Consider the following 18,160-nt stretch of genomic DNA (forward strand, 5'->3'; position numbering starts at 1 on the left):
TAGACATGTGGGAGTCGAGCACGCTGAGGCACGAATTGAGTCAGGTCGCATCGGGGAAGGAAACACAATCTCACAGAAAATCGGCGTACTATATTACGCCGGTTTTCTGTGAGATTGTGTTGATAGAAGCATGCTACTATATTGCGTTCGGCGAGCGGGAGAGCCGGAGGTCCGTTACGATTCCTCCAGTTTCCCTTAAAGGAGTAGCCCTTAAAAGCGCCTTAAGGCGCCGTTCTTGGGCGGTGGTGATCGCTTACCATCAGGCGAACCACCAGTTCAGTTGCCCGCTTATAGCATAAAAAAGACAACAATAAATACACTTTCTATAGTATAAAGCATGTATTTATACCTATTTACATGGTGTTAAGATGCGTTAATTATAATATACGAGCCGTATCTATGAAAAGGACAGTTATTCATCAGTTAAAGCAGTAATGAAAGCTTATCCTATAAAAATATATATTCATTACAAAGACTATGATATCAAGATTATTCAGTTCCAATAAGCTTCGAAAAGAGAGGAATCCTTCACCCCAACTGGCATCTTCGCAAACTATACCAGTGCGAATTCACACAATTACTCCATAAAGTATTGAAATAGTAAATTCTGGTTTGAGTTCAATAGTTTCCCGGTGGATCATATAAATTAGTATTAAGTTCGAGATATCACTTTGCGATCGCTCGACTATTCTGCGATTGAGTTGCTAACTCTGAAGACCTATACAGATGAACCATGATATTTGTCTTGTTACATCTTATTTAATTAATATATTCTCTGCTAGGATTATAAAGTTAACTATACATTGAAGTATAATTTATTAAAGTTTATGATGCAGTACCTATAATCTATCAACTCTGATGAATCCACGGTGAAACCATTCATCAAAATTTGTTCGGTTGTTGTGGCGTGACAGCGTATTAACAAGCAGATTAACAAAAACAATAGCATTAAATAATGTTAAATTGGGATCGATCGGGTCAATCTAGTGCATTACGAAATTATATTTGTTTTTGTTAAAAAATTAGTAACTTTAGCCCGCGGAGTAGATAAATAGTTATTATACATATAAATCTTCCTCTTGAATCACTATTTATTTAAAAAAACCTCATCAAAATCCTTTACCGGACAGAGAAAGCGACTTTGTTTTATACTATGTAGTTATAAACGTATCTTTAAATGATTTTAACCTACACTTCGAAACTACATACATATATATAACTAAATATATATATACAAAAGATCACACTGTAAATAGCGGCTATGAACTATTATTATAAACAGTGATATCAAAACGAGTTACTGAGAAGTGGGCCATTGAACAAAGAGTAGGCACTAAGTACTTACTGTACGAGTTTGTGTTAGGTCTTATCAGGCAATCGGATGACCCGTGGGAATGTATGGTTTTGATTCAATATTTCTTAGTATTTTGTGATATTTAACTCCATGTCACATTACTTTGTCGTTGTGTGTGTGTGTTATTCTATGTTGTAACGACAAGTGTCGATGTAACGTCTTTTTATGCGATAACTTGCGCAAGAGTTTATTGTTATATATGTACATTTCGTTATAGACTATAGTTTTTCAAATTATTATTAATCACAATTTATAGACGTATTGTACCATATTTACAAACGACTTCAAAAAAATCATTCTCCGTTCACGATTCGAATGTATTTCTTTGCCTTAGTTACCTCAGAACTTTCGACTGGCTGAACGAATTTTCATGATCCTTTTTTATCTGTAAGCTGATGCAAAAATGAAAGCATCAAATGCCCTTTACGTTTGTTCTATATGACCCTGCATGTTCCATATAAAAGTGCAAAAAAAAATCCCGTATTTTCGTGACGAATCGAATACATTAGTCACCGATTATTTAGTGCGTGTAATTTACAGCATTCATTATGACGTCACGGCTAGTGTTGACGGTTATCGATAACGGTTGTCGATAAGTGGAGGGTAAAATTGATTGGTTTAAGGTTTAATATGTAGGTCGTGTGGTTTTATAGCTCGATTCGGTTTAAAAATTTGATCAAGCTCGTTTATTTTTTATTACGCTTCTTGCATCGCTGTGTGCACATTATACCTAGTGATGTAAAAGGTTCATTGTGAAATTTAATTCGTTTAACAGTGCTGAATTGTATTAATTTACTTCTATACTTCATATCGGAACTTTTTTAGTAAGATGGTTTTGTAAATTACTTAATGGTTTTATCTTATCAAAATAACTAAAGCCATAAAGTCATACCTTGCAAATTCAACCCAAAATATGCTTTGTAAATTAGAATTTTTTATTCGATCAGCTTTTAGAAGGTTACGAAATCACAGCGGACAACAATTCCAAACTTCATATTCATTAAACGTTCAACATACGCGGGAATTTTCTAGAAAATTTGGCGCGAAAGTGAAGCAATTTCGGCGCCTTTCGTAATGGCCGGAATGGCTGACAGCCGCCGCGGTCTGCTATTGGCACGAAGTTTTAAACGCGAGCATTCGTAACAGATGCCCACAATAATATTAAACACGGATTTAAACTTTGATAAAACGTTCGGAAACTTGGGCTGGTGGTGGCTGGTGCGGATTTCAGTATAAGAAGATTATCTATTGCTGGATATACATAAGTAATTAATGTTCTAATGAATGACATGCGTAATTTATTTAGATTATTTTATTTGTACTTATTGTTTGCAATATGAAGGAAGGTACAAATAAAAAACCGAGCGTAGTTTCTTGCCTACAAATTTACTATTAATGATTTATATGTATTACGACGAAGGAATAACGCCTCTAAATTGGGTCAACTTTAATTAATAAATGTTTGAGAATGATTTCATGTGGTATATCTCTATAAATGTGTGTATTGGTCTTCCACACAAACTATTCAAATGAAGCTAAAAGCTCATAACTGAATACATTGATTATAACCTGAACAATCTCTCCACGGAATACGAAGCGAGCGAAGCGTGCTCAACCTATCAAATAAAGAAAATTTCATCACGTGAAATACCGTAACCGAATCTAACGATTTCACGGCCCAGTTCCGCGCCACAATTATCGACTAATCGGTACAAACATCTGGAACATCGGTAAAAAGTCAAATTGAATCGGTAAATAGTAATTTCATAGATAAACAACGTGTCGATTCGTTGCGGTGGCTTGATGAATCAGTTGTATTGAGTCACACTTAGTTTTTACGTTTCGTCAATTATATTTGCATTTACCTGTAGGTACAGTCATTGCATTGGAAATTGTATATATCTTCACTACATAATATAAAACAAAGTCGCTTTCTCTGTCCCCATGTCCCTATGTATGCTTAAATCTTTAAAACTACGCAACGTATTTTGATGGTTTGTTTTTTGATAGATAGAGTGATTCAAGAGGTAGCTTTATATGAATAATAACATCTATTAAACTACTCCGAATTAACGCGTGCGACGCCGCAAGCAAAAGCTAGTAACATATAAAACGCAAAAGTGACTGACTGACTGACTGATTTATTAACGCATAGCGCCAACTAATGGACAGATTGGGCTGAAATTTATCATGCAGATAGCCACTAGAATGTGGGCATCACCTAAACGGATTTTGATTCCTACCCTAAGGGGATAAATAGAGGAAAAAAAGTGTAATTAGACCACGCGGGCATAACTGCGGGAAACAGCTAGTTTTCTTGTAAATGTTAAATTGAACATATCCTTTTGGTAGAACTGTCAGTGATTAAACTTTAAATATAAGATAGCAACAGGTGTATTAACTTGTATTGAATAATTATCTTTTTTTAATTCATATTTATACATCTACTTATTTAATTAATCCTATAAAATCCATAGAAATGCTTAACGAACATCTTTCAAATTAAAAACTTCACAAAAAATGCTTCATCAAGATGGCCTAACAAAAAACTAATAATTACGATATTAACATGAAATCGAATAGCAATAAAGCGCTGAGTCACCGCTCTCCGCCCGCACCGTACAACGGAACACTTCAATTAAAGCGCAGACAGCGCTGTTTTCGCTTACTAATTGAAACTTATCAATAATTGTATAATTCGTTCCACAATTGATTGATTTAATTTCAAAACTCGTCGAAACTTACTTGAATACCGAAATCAATTTAATTTTAGAGTGTTACATTCCCGTAGCGTTCCGAAAACTTAGCTGCATCAAGCATATCTACCAATCTTGATGAATGTCATTTACAAACAAATTTATCAATTTATTTATCTGCGCACGTGGATAGCACCACTGCTCGAAACGGTGAAACAAAACATCGTGAAAAAACCGACACGACCGAGAATCAAAAAGTTTGACGACAGGTGACATTTACCAACCCGCTCTTGACCAGCGTAGTGGATTACCTAGGGCCCGATCTCTCATAGGCGGCCTATATCCCAGCAGAGGTAACATGTATGAACTGATGATGATGATTATTATAATAAATCACACGTAGTATAACCATATATAGACATAAGTTGTTTTATTATCTAGAAATAGCCACATAAAATAGACAAATAAGTGGCAGTTAAATTCGTAAAAAAGCAAAAAAAGCGCTGACGGAAAAAATTCAAATAGACAGCGTCTCCTGAAATATTCTGAACCCATTTGCTTGTAGTATCGCTACATAAATTATTTGTGAAGTCGCTACATTTTTTCTCAGAATCTATTGCGAAGGCACTTTCGCCGGGATGTTTTTTCGGTGGCCAATGTATAATTTATACATCGATTCATCTATATTAATATTATAAAGAGTAAGGTTTCCAGCTTTGTTTGTGTGTATGCTAATCTGCGGAAGTACTGATATGGAACTACTGAACCGATTTTGAATATTCATATATCATTAGAAATGTGCGAACATGTTATCTGCGTTATAGGCTTTATTTTAATTTTATCCCATCTCAATCCGTACAAAGCCGAGACGAGCGGCTAGTAATTAATATATTACATGTATATTTCTTAATTAATTTATAAGTATAACTATATAGCATCACAATTGTATCGGATTACAGACAAACATACAGAACACAATAGATACTTGACCCGCATTAAAAAGAGGCGAAATTCAAAATTATTTTCGATTTATTTCCTTAAGTTAACAGTTTAAGGCGTTTTGTCCAAAAGCGCGTAACACGCCACTATATATCGCGTTTGTGTACTACTAGCTAAAGCCCGTGAATTCGCATGTTTTTAACTTACTTCCAAGCCCATTTGTAAAATGAATTATGTACTTCGTAGCATTACATATCAGTTAATTTTGTATACCTATATACAATATTTGAATAGATTTATCTAGACTTTATAATTATAAATGGTAATAAAAAAAAATTCTTATACTAAACCGTAATAGTAATTTGAGTAAGTTCTCAAAATTTATCCTCATTTTTATATACTTTCCTACAGTATTATCAGTATACATACAAAAAATAACTAAATTATTACGAAACAAATGCATACTTAAATGACCTAACATAGAAATAATCACAAATACTAAACACTTAAGTAACAGCATTCAACATTCCGTAAAAATAAGCCAAAGTCCAGATAAAAATACAACCTCTAATTAACAGCACAAAAGGGCGAATTAATAAAACAATAGACCGACTGAAAAAATAAAAGTGATTCGCGTTTCTCACGCAATCACACGCGAGCCTAACGAATACAATGCGATCAGTTTTCCTTCGAAAAATTCCAACATTAATTTTCTTCACGATTCGACAGTCGGCTTATTGTATCTCTTCGATTTTATTAAATCTGCCCTTTCGGTAAACACGAGTTTCGATCTCTCATTTCGTTAGCTGCACGCAGATCTGTGGTGGCTGGACACGGCTCCATGTGACGACCTTGAATAACATTAAATTCCATGTGAAACTATAAGCAATTCATGGTATGTAATAAGCGTATAGGCAACAGGAGGCGTATCTCAGTTTGACAAAGGTTACGTTAATGTTTCTTTGGATAAAATGTGAACATAGCTGTAAAACCTGAAATTAAAATAAGTCTCAGTTCTAGAAAAACTAAGTTTAACAATTATCCTTTTATGTTTTCATTTATACTACACTAAAGTCTACAGCTAAAAGGGAGGATATAAATAGGGGATGATATGTCCCAACACTCTGCGCAAAGTAAGCGCAAAACACCACCTCTAGGCACGCACTAGATCCACAACTACTAACCCCGCCCCTTATCTTTCTATCCCACTTAACAAGATTCCGCTATTAAGAACGTCCCCTTCATTTCTCATATTTTATCCTTTATTTATACTGTGTGATTCCGCGCTGATTCGCATCGTATTAAATAATGTTTTTCTCTTATCGCGGCCGCATTTTCCTTACGGATTCGTGCCGTATTCTCTGATACAATTCCTTTTATTTTATAATTCTTTTGTTTCGTCTTACGATGCGGAAGCTAGTATGATGTATTTATGGTGGACAGTGTTTTGTGAGCGAATTCTGAATATAACATTATTTATTCCATTTGTATATTTACTTATATCCGTGTGTTACTGGTATTTTTCTTATATTCTACCGAGTTTTATAATTTATTTAATATTATTGTTATCTATCATATGTGTAAAAAAAACTCCACTCCCAAAAACAACCACAGCATCCCGTCCATCAGTATTTAATTCAAAACTTTTGTCTAAACGTCACTATAAACCGAAATCCGTCGAAACAATATCTCCTGTATTTAATCAACTGACACAAAAACTAAAACCTTCGCTGCCCACTATTACCACCCCCCCTCCCTTCCCCTTCACCCACACCCCCTCATTCCCCTTAATCAAACGAAATCCCAAACATTGTTCCAAGTATCCGGGGATATTCAGATCCATTTATTAAAACTTCGCGAATGGCCAAGATCGAAACTTTAGAGATTGGGGTTTTTAAAAACCCTCATTTTCTCATATCTGTAAGACATAATTGGAGATGAGGTTAAGCTTTTTTATTTAGTGAGCCCGTCTTCGTATGCCTAAGTAGGCTACTTACTAATCTAAATAGATCTGATCTGACAGAATATCGGCGTGAAAGAGTAGCATGCTAATGTTGCAGTGTTTCATTCGATGAGGGGTGGAGGGGGGAGTCAGAGGCTCGTATCCTCTTCCTCTATTGTCAGTTCATACATTCCTGCTGTCAATTCTTTTCTTATCTTTTACCCCTTAAAAGCAGGCAACGAATTTGCAACGAATTTGAAATGTTCATGGGCGGTGTTGATGGTAGCTGGTTTATGCGGCTCTGCATAAATTCATCAAGACTTGCTTATAAACTACTCATCTGACAAATTTCATCCTGATAGATCTACTAATTTTCCAGATTTCATGATCTGTCATTAAACGCCTACATATTTCTATCATATACAAATTACGAATGAAAACATTTTATAGTGGGTAGATACACTGAAAGCGACATAATTAAAAAGATGGCAAGGTTGAATATAAGATGTACGCAGAGGCCTTACCGCTATAAAATCGAGATTTATTAGAGAAAACTGTTCCCAATTCTATAAGCAAATTATTATTGGTAAAGTCGCTAGCACATCCGCTACCATAAATAGATGACACCTCATAACTTAGCTAAGTGCTTGGGGTGTGATATTTTAAACATAATATAATGGAGATATATCGTATTAGTTGAAATAAATGTTCAAGAAAATTAATTTTAATAAAACCTATTTGTAGTGCCGCAGACACGTATACTATATATATGTCGTTTGTTTTCACTAATGTTGGCTTAGTTAACTGGTTAAAGGTTTATAACCGTTAGGCTGTGGATTCGATGACGGAGAGACTATCATTATCGCACTACTATCACTATATCACTATAATCAAATAAATTCATTTGTCCCATAGCCCAAAATAAAATATAATCGATAAGCTACTCGCCCCAGCTCCGCCCAGGTTGTCCCGGGACATAAACAAATTAAAATATAGCTTACGACACTCTCAGATACCGTGGGTTCTATTAGTAAAATAATTTATAAAATTAATTGAGCAGATATCCTAATGATCCTATCATATCAGTAAAGTACCTATTTAATTAGTAAAGATAATTGCTAAATAATTAATCGTCATCTAAATAAACCCCTTATTTACTGAACCCGGATATTAGTATGAGAATTAATCAAACCACTAAACTATGGAATAAATAAAGATTAAAAGAGCAAGAAAAGCGATAAAACAGTTAAAAGCAGCGGAAACAAACGTCCCAGCGAGCTTAATTTCTTTATTTTATGAGATTAACTCGTTATAAAATATACGTAATATACGCTACTCGGAAGTCGTCTGTATGTTTGTATTTTTATATATACATATTTTAATGCTGTGACTCTCTTTCGTTACCTAAAAGCGTTTAGAAAAAATTTTTAAACAAATATTACTTTGAATGACTTGTATAAACTATCATAAATAACTCTTTCCTTCATTCAACTCAAATAATCGATTTGGTCGCCCATCCATTGTCAAGCCAATCCAACATACGCCGCACCTTAAAAATACACAATTCCGTTCACACCCCGTAAAGAGTTAGGAGGCCGGTTAAATTTAACCGCCAAGATAAACTGCCGGTTAACATGTGTTGGTTACTTTAAACAGCCATAACGTATTGTTTAGATTCGTATTAAAAATTGATTGCCCTACGCCATTACGGCGAGATATTTATTGCTGCAGATAGGGTTGCCAATGTGGAATTTGTAGAAAGGGTTTTTATGCTTTTTATAATATCAAAAAAGATTATGAGATGAACATTATGAGATTGATATTTATATAAAACATACAAAATACGTGTGAAATATGCATGTTATTACCGACCTATAACATAAATTTTCTATTTAAACTTTTAACTAATATAGTAAATATACAGCCAACGCCTAACATATATGAATAAAAAATTAATTCAATATGCATCGAATGTAGGTAATAACTGCATAAGCATTCAAACTATGGTTGTAAACCAATACAAAAAAAAGATCGACAAAATTACCACTGCGGTGGCAGCCCTATCCATCCTATATAAATTGTCGGTTGCATCGGGTTTCTAAGAAAATTGTGCATACCACGAATATTTTATGTTATTCAATATAGATACTGTAATTATCGATGAAATACGGGCGTGTGTAGGCTTCGTGGCTCGAGATAAAATCATTTGTTTGGCTCGATGTGTAGCAGGTAGGTAGGTGAAATCGGCCGAATTAGATTTACACTGGCTTATCGGCAGGATGGACTTTTTTAAATTGTTTAGAATATATTGTTATGTACTACAAGTATCTACTTAAGAATAAAAAATGAAGTGTTATAAAATCGTTTATTTTGATAAGAAATTTATTTACTAATCGTAAATATAACACTGAACATTTCTAAGTACATCAGCGTACGCAGTAAACCAATTCAGAACCGTTCAGCAGTTGCAACGCTTGTACAAACAAACACACATCTTTTTCCGTCCACTTCCATATAACTCTTGCAATGGTGTAAATGTTTTGACATGCCTCCTCTCATCCCACAATAGGATTGTATTGTTATTTGTATATTGTTTGTTGTTATATATTGTTTGTTTATTTGTAACTTGGTAAATAAATAGACTTAGGTTACCAAGTTTTTTTTGACCGCCTCCTTGGTACAGTGGTTAACGCGTGAGCGTAGAACCGAGGGGTCCTGGGTTCAATTCCCGGTGGGGACGCACAAAAAAAAAAAAATGTCTCGGTCTGGCAGGACACAGAAGGCTGATCACCTACTTGTCCGTAAAGAAAATCGATCAGTGAAACAGATGTACATCATCTGCCCCATACCCCACTAGGGGACACGGGACTTCACTTACTTAGGTTACCAAAGAGAAGCACCGTAATTCTTAAATACTAGTTTCTTTGTAACCTTAAAAATTTCCTTGATTGACTTTTAAAGCAAACAATACACAAAAAAACACGTAAACGACTGGGTCTATTTGCTTGAGACTCAGATTGTTATATCGTTAATATAATGATTGCACCCAATACATCGTTTAGACTAGGACGGTTGCCATGACAACAAAATATGTTTTAATTATAAATGCTGTTAAAGAAAACGCTATCGCTTCTGTAGTGAAATTTAAGAGAGACGCGTCCAAAGTTTTTATGGGCTTCCACTTCCGCATGACGAAGTTTTCGAAACGAATTAATCCTTTTTGGATTAATTGAAATAGTTTTATGGTCTATTCTTTTATTATCTAATTATTTCGTGTCAATGATATTACTAGATTAATAACCCGTAAAATACTATAAAATACAAGGTATATCGAATATTTATCAAAAATTTCGATTATTATATACATTCTAGTCAAATAAATAACTTCATCTCAATTTGCCACATTATTTTGATAACCTTCTAGTGACATTATTTTTGTTTGTACGCGCCAATCCCTCGAATAATTACCTACTGCCAGATAAAGATTTTAATACTATTAAAAAATGTTATAATATCGCCAACTTCCAAGAACAAGTTATAAGCTATTAAAATAATTAATAACTTCTGTAAGGATTTAATAAAAACTCGTTTTATGAGTCATACTTTAATGTGAAGCGAAATTATAAAATTCTGAGGAATTTAAGCAATTATAAGAAGCCTCTATTATTTTCTGTTTATAATAAAATATATTTCAGTTAATTATAATCGTGAAATAAATTTAATTTCATTTCAGATCGAGTTACTTGATTATTTATTAATTAAACGACTCTTTGTTGCCTATAATAAATAATTTGAATAATTAATTTAATAAAGTTATAAATTAAAAACATTTATCCAAAATACATTAATTCTGACGTATGCAGGTACCTAACTATTTGATTCATATATGCATTTCAAAACCAATTTTCTCGTAACAACTTATTAATATATTTGTAAAAGTGCGGTCTGCCCCGTTATCGTTGGTTTTGTAGTCTACATATAATTATATCTCTAGGCTTAACACTCAGGCACTAACGTATCGAACGGTGAAAGGATTATCGACATTGGTCCAATAGTTCATGAGATTCTTTAATCTCATAAACTATTCAATGTCTTATACATCCAACGAACTCTTCAGCTTTACATTAATAGTTTAGACTAAGAACATCATAAGTTTACTTAAAGAAAATTAGAAACATTTTTTTTATATATATTTTGCAATGTCCGACCGCATCAATAAATATATACAGAGACACACTCAATAATCTAAGATAGATAAAATTTAATCTTCGTTCCGATAGGCTTTAAAACCCAATCTATCCCGACAGGTATCCCCTAGCAATATTACCAAATACCTGTCGGCTAATATTCGCCTTGCTAAGCGTCCGGGGAATTTAAATTTGGCCCAAATTTGTTTGCAATTTTTAATTACGGCACGTGTATGTGGGTTATGAAAGCATGGCCCGCCATTTTCCCGGTAAAAGGTGTTATATTTAAAACGATACTGTTTTTGTAGCCTATGTATTTATTTTACATGTATGTTAATAAACGTTACATTTGCTAAATTTTTATTAGTAATTTGAATGTTTTAAATTATAATGAAAAAGTGATAGGTAATAAAAATGGAATACAATAATTCGCTTCCTTCACTCGTTCTATGTTAGGTTTTCGATGAAAAAAAGCACTGAATTAATAACCTGAATCAAACAACATAATTAAAAAATACATATATTTAATATTGAGTAAGGATAGATCATACTATTTAGAATACAATGAAATTTCAACAAATTATGAAATGAGTAATAACATACGTTTTTAATGAAAAAACTATTTCAAATTACCTAATTATAGTTTTTTAAACAGTTTTTTACTATGAAGAGTGAATTATACAGATTTCACGAGAGCCCTAAAACACTGAAAATAATTGAATTCAAGACGTAGATTAAAGAGAACAAATTTGTAAGTCGAAATATTAATTTCTCATGACCGACGCTTTCACTCAAAAGTTAATAACGGAATACCTGAGCGAAAATTTATCTAATTTTACTCGTAATGAAATTTTCAAATGTAGCTAAAATTTTATTTTTGAGAGTTAATCATTATATTCGTGTAATTTTATAGAACGTTTGTTTGTGATCAACTCAGAAACCACTGAATTTTAATAACTATTTTCGATAGGAATTTAATTTTAACATTCATTGATTTATTACGTATTTAACTACATTGTATTCAGGTAGATACTCGACCTTCACGCATAAGCTGCTGTATAGATTTGGATAAAATTCGAGCCTATTGAATGACATTACAATCAGATAGGTACTACGTATAAAAAATAGCGGGAATAATTATAGAACATGACACGTTACCAATTAAGTAATTTAACTAAGTAAGTAATCAATATATATTTATTTTTTTAGAATGTTGTTTTATATTGCATTTGATACTATGTAGATTTGATGCAAGTTTGTAGGGCTAATAACAATGTATAATGTATATATATTTAAATACTAATATATAGTATAAAGCTGTAGGTATTGTTTGTTTGTTTAAAAAAGCTTATCTCAAGAATTGCGTGTTTCACGGAAATTTCATTTTATGTATTTTTGCAATTTGACAATAATATAATAAACATCCCTATATAGACATGATATGAAACGGATGAAACCATTCGATACCCCACATCCACACACGTACCGACAGCGTTCCTACTAACCGCTAGTATCTTCAAAATTTACAGATCGCAACTGAAAGCGAGGGTCCACATAGATTAACAGACAAAAAAAAAAAAAAAAAAACAACGTATTTACAAAATAAAAAGCGTCTTAGAACGGAATTGAATTCGTGTCCTTAGTCACGATCGGGTAATTTCGTTAGCCACGGTTTGCCGGCCCACTTTCTAAAACGCGATTGAAAATATCGCCCTTAAAATTGTCGACTTCTCCGAGGAAAAACTATTTTGAACCTAAATTATAACTATTTTGAGATTAAAATGGGATAATACGGTAAAAACACAAATAGCAGATCCACTTTTATGATTGTTTAATCAAAATATAAATACACAAAATATTTCTACACAATATTTTATCCGATAAACCCGGACATTGGTTAATCGACTATCTGTTATTAGTATGTTATTTCTAAAGTATGAAAATATAATATATGAGGTGGATATATGTTATATAGTAAGCCAATCATCCCGGCTTCGTCCGGGTTGATCCGGGATAATAACTGCCCGATGGGCTCAATACTTATAGTACCAAATTGCATCTAAATCCAATCATCCGTTTTGTATGATCAGCAGAAGTTACAAATGTAAACATACAAACTTTCAACATACCTAAACATATAAGCTGTTTTATCAAATTAGTGAAAACGTGAAATATTTAAAATATTTTACTATGAAATATTAGCCGTACCAGCGATATTAATTACATTGAATAATTCCCATATACTATATTCGTTTTTCACTTGTCAAGTATCATAAACTCACATTTTTTTATGTATTTCACATCCTCACTAGCCATCTCGCATAATATTACTATAAAATATTCGTTAATGTAATTACAAAAGAAACCTAGTTATGAGTAAATATTTTAATAAAAACAAATTATTCTTTCTTTCATCATTTAAACATTTCAACATGTCTTTATAATTAGCTTTCATAATAAAAGCGGTTTAAATGCAATCATTAAAATTGTAGGACAATTTGGAGCATCGTGGACAAAAACCGTGTAATATGGGACAACCGCAGCGTAATTAGTTTTTAAATAACATCAAGTGTTTTAAAAATATATTACAATCACGGTTTTGAATGTTCGCTGTAGCTAGATCTTTATGTTCGTTTGGGGGAAATTGGGGAACTGATTTTAGTGTTAATTAGTAAGTTATGATAGATATTTTTATGCTACTGGTTGATTATTTCGTTTATTAACATTATTATAACATCAGCTAGAATGGGATTTTTTTGGATTAAATTGACTTAAAACTCATCTTTAGAGTGAGCAGATATTTTTAACATTAGTAAATGAAATGAAATGAATTTATTTGTTAGAATTGTGGTAACGAAGTTTTTATAAAAAATCAAGTCCGCACACACATTACAATTTTAACAATGTCTAGAATTATTTTTACATTCTGTTATTTAAACATTTAACATTTACGTAGATCAATTATTATTATTTCCTATATTACGATTATCATTCTTGTTTATTTCAATCTCCTTACCAAAGCATTTTTGGGCAAATCACTATACTAGCACCATCCTACTAATATTATAAATGCGAAAGTTTGTAAGGATGTGTGTGTGTTTGTTGCTCTTTCACGCAAAGACTACTCAACCAAATGCAATGAAATTTGTACGTAGACAGCTGGACTAGTGGAATAACATATAGGCAACTTTTTATTCCCATATTCCTACGGGATACGAACTTATGCGGATGCAATAGCGGGGCTCAGCTAGTAACTAATAATAATATCAAGAACTTTGCTCGTTTCCAAAAATGTACACTGTGTATATGCCTTATCGTTTAATAATTCATTAAAATGATGTGGCACGAAATGTAATACCTATTCTTTGAATATTCCATGGCGCTGTGTGAAAATTAATTACAGGCTTGATCCTTTTTGATACCTAGATACTTCGTTTTAAAACGTAATCCCTTTCATATGAAATATGTAACAAAGATACTTATAGGTAAGTATTAAATTTGCAAGTAGAGACTACTCAGCCTGTCATTAATTTCTGTACAGTTCTGCTTTGTTGGTAACAAACCAACACTTTTGAATACCTAATGCTTTACAATAAATATTTAAAATGTTTTTATTTGTCATAGCGGGAAACAAAAAACAAACATAAAATTTGTATGCCAATTGTTTGGCGAATTGTGTGGACTATATTACTGTTGACCAATGTGAACTCTGTATTAACCACAATTCAAACAAATAAATGTTTATTATGATGTTTCTCAATTCCAAAACACACGAGTATCCGAGTATATATAATAGTAGAGTATCCGAGTATATATAATAGCCCGGTCCTTTGGAAGGCTTACGTGGGGACTCAGGGCCAACACGCAGAGGCCCTTTGAGAATTTAATGTGTCGTCGGACACCAGCCGCAGCCTGCCCATGACTGCACTATAGAGATACAGCCCTGGGCAATCCGCGGCCGGTGTAGGACTATTGCAAAAACGGAAAGGAACAAAACTGGACTGTGGTGCGGAGGTGTTAAATGGATTGGTTACTGGGTCTATGGGAACTATGGTGTCTGCCTTTATTATTATTATGACTAAGCTGGTTGTTCGCCTGATGGTAAGCGATCACCACCGCCCATGAACATTCGCAGAGGATCAAACCCCTGCGAATGGGCTGACCATTTTTAAAGGGTAAGGGATAAGGAAAGGATTGATGACTGGGAAGAAGGAATCGACTGGGAAGGGTGAGGAAAAGGAAATGAGCCTCCGGTAAACATTTAAGTAAGCACATAATTGTATAATAAACTAATAAGTAAGAATTTTAATTTAAAACTATTTATTCTGCGGTCAGTACATTAACATCACGCCATTACAGATTAGAGCAAAAATAATGAAATAAAATATTTAAAAATATCAACCAGGAGATTAAATGATTTTTCACACATTACTTAAGTGCTTAACGAAACGAAAAAATAATTCCACAACTAAAAAAAACTAATTTGAATAAAACATCTCGTTATTATCTGAAGCAATTTCCTCAGATACTCAGTGCTAAAGGTCCCGGGTTCAATTCGCTCTGGGCCGATAAGCATGAACTCATTAAGACTACAAGGAGCTAAGCCATTTTCAATGACCTATTAGATCTGACAATGAATGTCCCATGCCCCAATAAATTTAAAATGCATTTCTTGCGATTATTGCTTTTCTACCTTTATTAAAAGCTAGCTTTCTGCCCGCAGCTTTACCTTTGCAATCGAAGGAATATCCCGTGGAAATGAGATGATTCACTGAGGTAAAAATTAGCCTATGTCACTCGCTAGCCTTCGAACTATTCAAACACAAAACTCATATCATAAAATCGCTCTGTTGCGACGCGAAAGAAGGCAAACAGACATTTTCGCAGTTATAATTGTAAGGATAACATTTTTTCATATGTTGAGTATTATATTATAATTAAAAAAAAAAACATTATAAAACTTCTATGTAATTAGTCAAACAAATAATTACGCTTTTCAAAATCAAACCATTACCAGTTATGGCTTCCCACAAACTCTGCATCTTTAATAATATGGATAATGTCGTTTTTGTACTAGTTTTTATCCACAAGAGGTCAAGTACCCTTAAAAATGGACGATCGAGGCACACAATCGAGTTCAATTTATGCGGTAAATTAAATTTATAATCATAAGCAGGAAAATGACATAGGTATCTTTCAATCTTATAATAACGATCTTATTAGTCAGCGTCCCAGTTTATACAAGCTAGGACCCGCGGCGTCACTTGCTTGTCTATTCTATAATCTATCTCTGTCCGAAATTTCATATAGATACGATGAGCAGTTTTTGCTTGAAAGCGTAAGAAGCATCCATACACATTCACATGCTATCGCGTTTATAATATTACTAGAACGTAGGATATTATAAATATTATAAATATTGTTTTAAAAATGTATGAGAAAACTCAGAAGGATCGACGTAACTTTATCCTTTTGAGTTAATACGTCCTTATATTAAATACTTAGTGATAATAATCACAATTAATAAAAGTTTTAATAATTTACATGTAACATATAGTACTTATATATAAACCGTTATTATAATAAGGCGATAAATATCCCGTTATACCAAGATTACGCTTTAAATCCGTCATAAACCTTTTAAACCAAACTAATTGAAAACTTTTAACCATTTCACGATGTGTTAATTGACACATGCTTAGGGTTGCCAACAACTACTTTTATAATTGTATTATTTTAACACTTATCTATAGCAATCAATTATATTGTTAATATTTTAGTGCCTGTTTATACAAATGTTATTTACGTACATATGTATTCATAATTTATGTAAACTTTAAGTATATTTATCTATTTAATAAGAAAGTATATTTATCTAGCTTTCTACTAACGTTCAGATTTCCTACGTTTGGGACTAGATGGCGTTAGTATGATGGAATTTGCGCTGAATGTATGGAATCAACTGTTTGAGAAATAAACTTTTTGTTGAGAATTGGATTTTATTTAAGTATATAGCGATACCGAAAAATATATTGCGTTATTTTTGTATTTGACAATAATGCTGCATTGTTATTAATTAATCAATTATCAATAAAATAATGTGAAGAATACTCCACAGTTTATGTAATATACCTACTGATGTGTGACAGCCCTACCATCTTAAAGTGTAAAATGCACACAATAAATTATTTCCTTCACAGCAAGCAATGCGGGTGTATAGACTATGTATTATTATAACTGTTATTTATCGGTTTTTAATATCATGTGTCGAATGAAGATAATGTACTCTAAGTGTTAGAATGTGTCGATAATTTAAACTATAAATTACACGTTATTTGGTTAATGAATCCCTACTAAAATAATAATAGTCCGTGTCCACGTCACGACTAAAGCACTAAGCCGATTTAGATGAAAATTCGGGCAATGATAGGTTGTCACTAGATAAAACTATCACACGTATCATAGTTTGATGCCGGAAACTGGAACTAGGTATGAACACGGAAAACATCCAACATGGAAACACACTAACATAAACTCCGCACTATAAAATTATGTTTAATTATTACTTTTCTATTATTAAAAAATATATACAAATACTAACTTCACCCGGTGGCAAAAATAACATGAAAACTACAAAACTTCAAACTGTTAAACCTATTTAACTTAGTGCCCAATTAAAGTCTAACCATAGAATAATAAATAATGAATGTAAACAATGTTTAATTAAAAGTTATACGTAGCCAAGTGCAGCTGGGCTCAAACCGTACATCCTAATTCCTAATTAAATTATTTTAATGAGCGCTTATTACTTGATAAATTTCATTTCAGTACTTGTCATTTGTTTAATTGTTTTATCATTATCATGTTTGCATTTTTATTTAATTGCAATCAGTTATAACTTTTGAAAAACACGTATCATTTGTACTAAATATATATTTCTATGTAATTGCAACATTACAACATAAACAGCAACATTTTTGTTGGTATATTAAAATGCTAATAAAAGTCGAAGAACCTGTGCAAAATAATGCATTTTAAAACA

General features: G+C 32.7%; 1 protein-coding gene across 1 annotated transcript in view; it reads right to left on the bottom strand.

Annotated features, from left to right (window-relative positions):
* The window catches only part of LOC119837543, a 290,166-nt gene that overhangs the window by 20,991 nt on the left and 251,015 nt on the right, over window positions 1-18,160 (bottom strand). The gene's annotated exons all lie outside the window — the stretch shown is intronic.

This window comes from Zerene cesonia, chromosome 28 (genome assembly GCF_012273895.1).
Source record: "Zerene cesonia ecotype Mississippi chromosome 28, Zerene_cesonia_1.1, whole genome shotgun sequence".
Taxonomy (NCBI): domain Eukaryota; kingdom Metazoa; phylum Arthropoda; class Insecta; order Lepidoptera; family Pieridae; genus Zerene; species Zerene cesonia.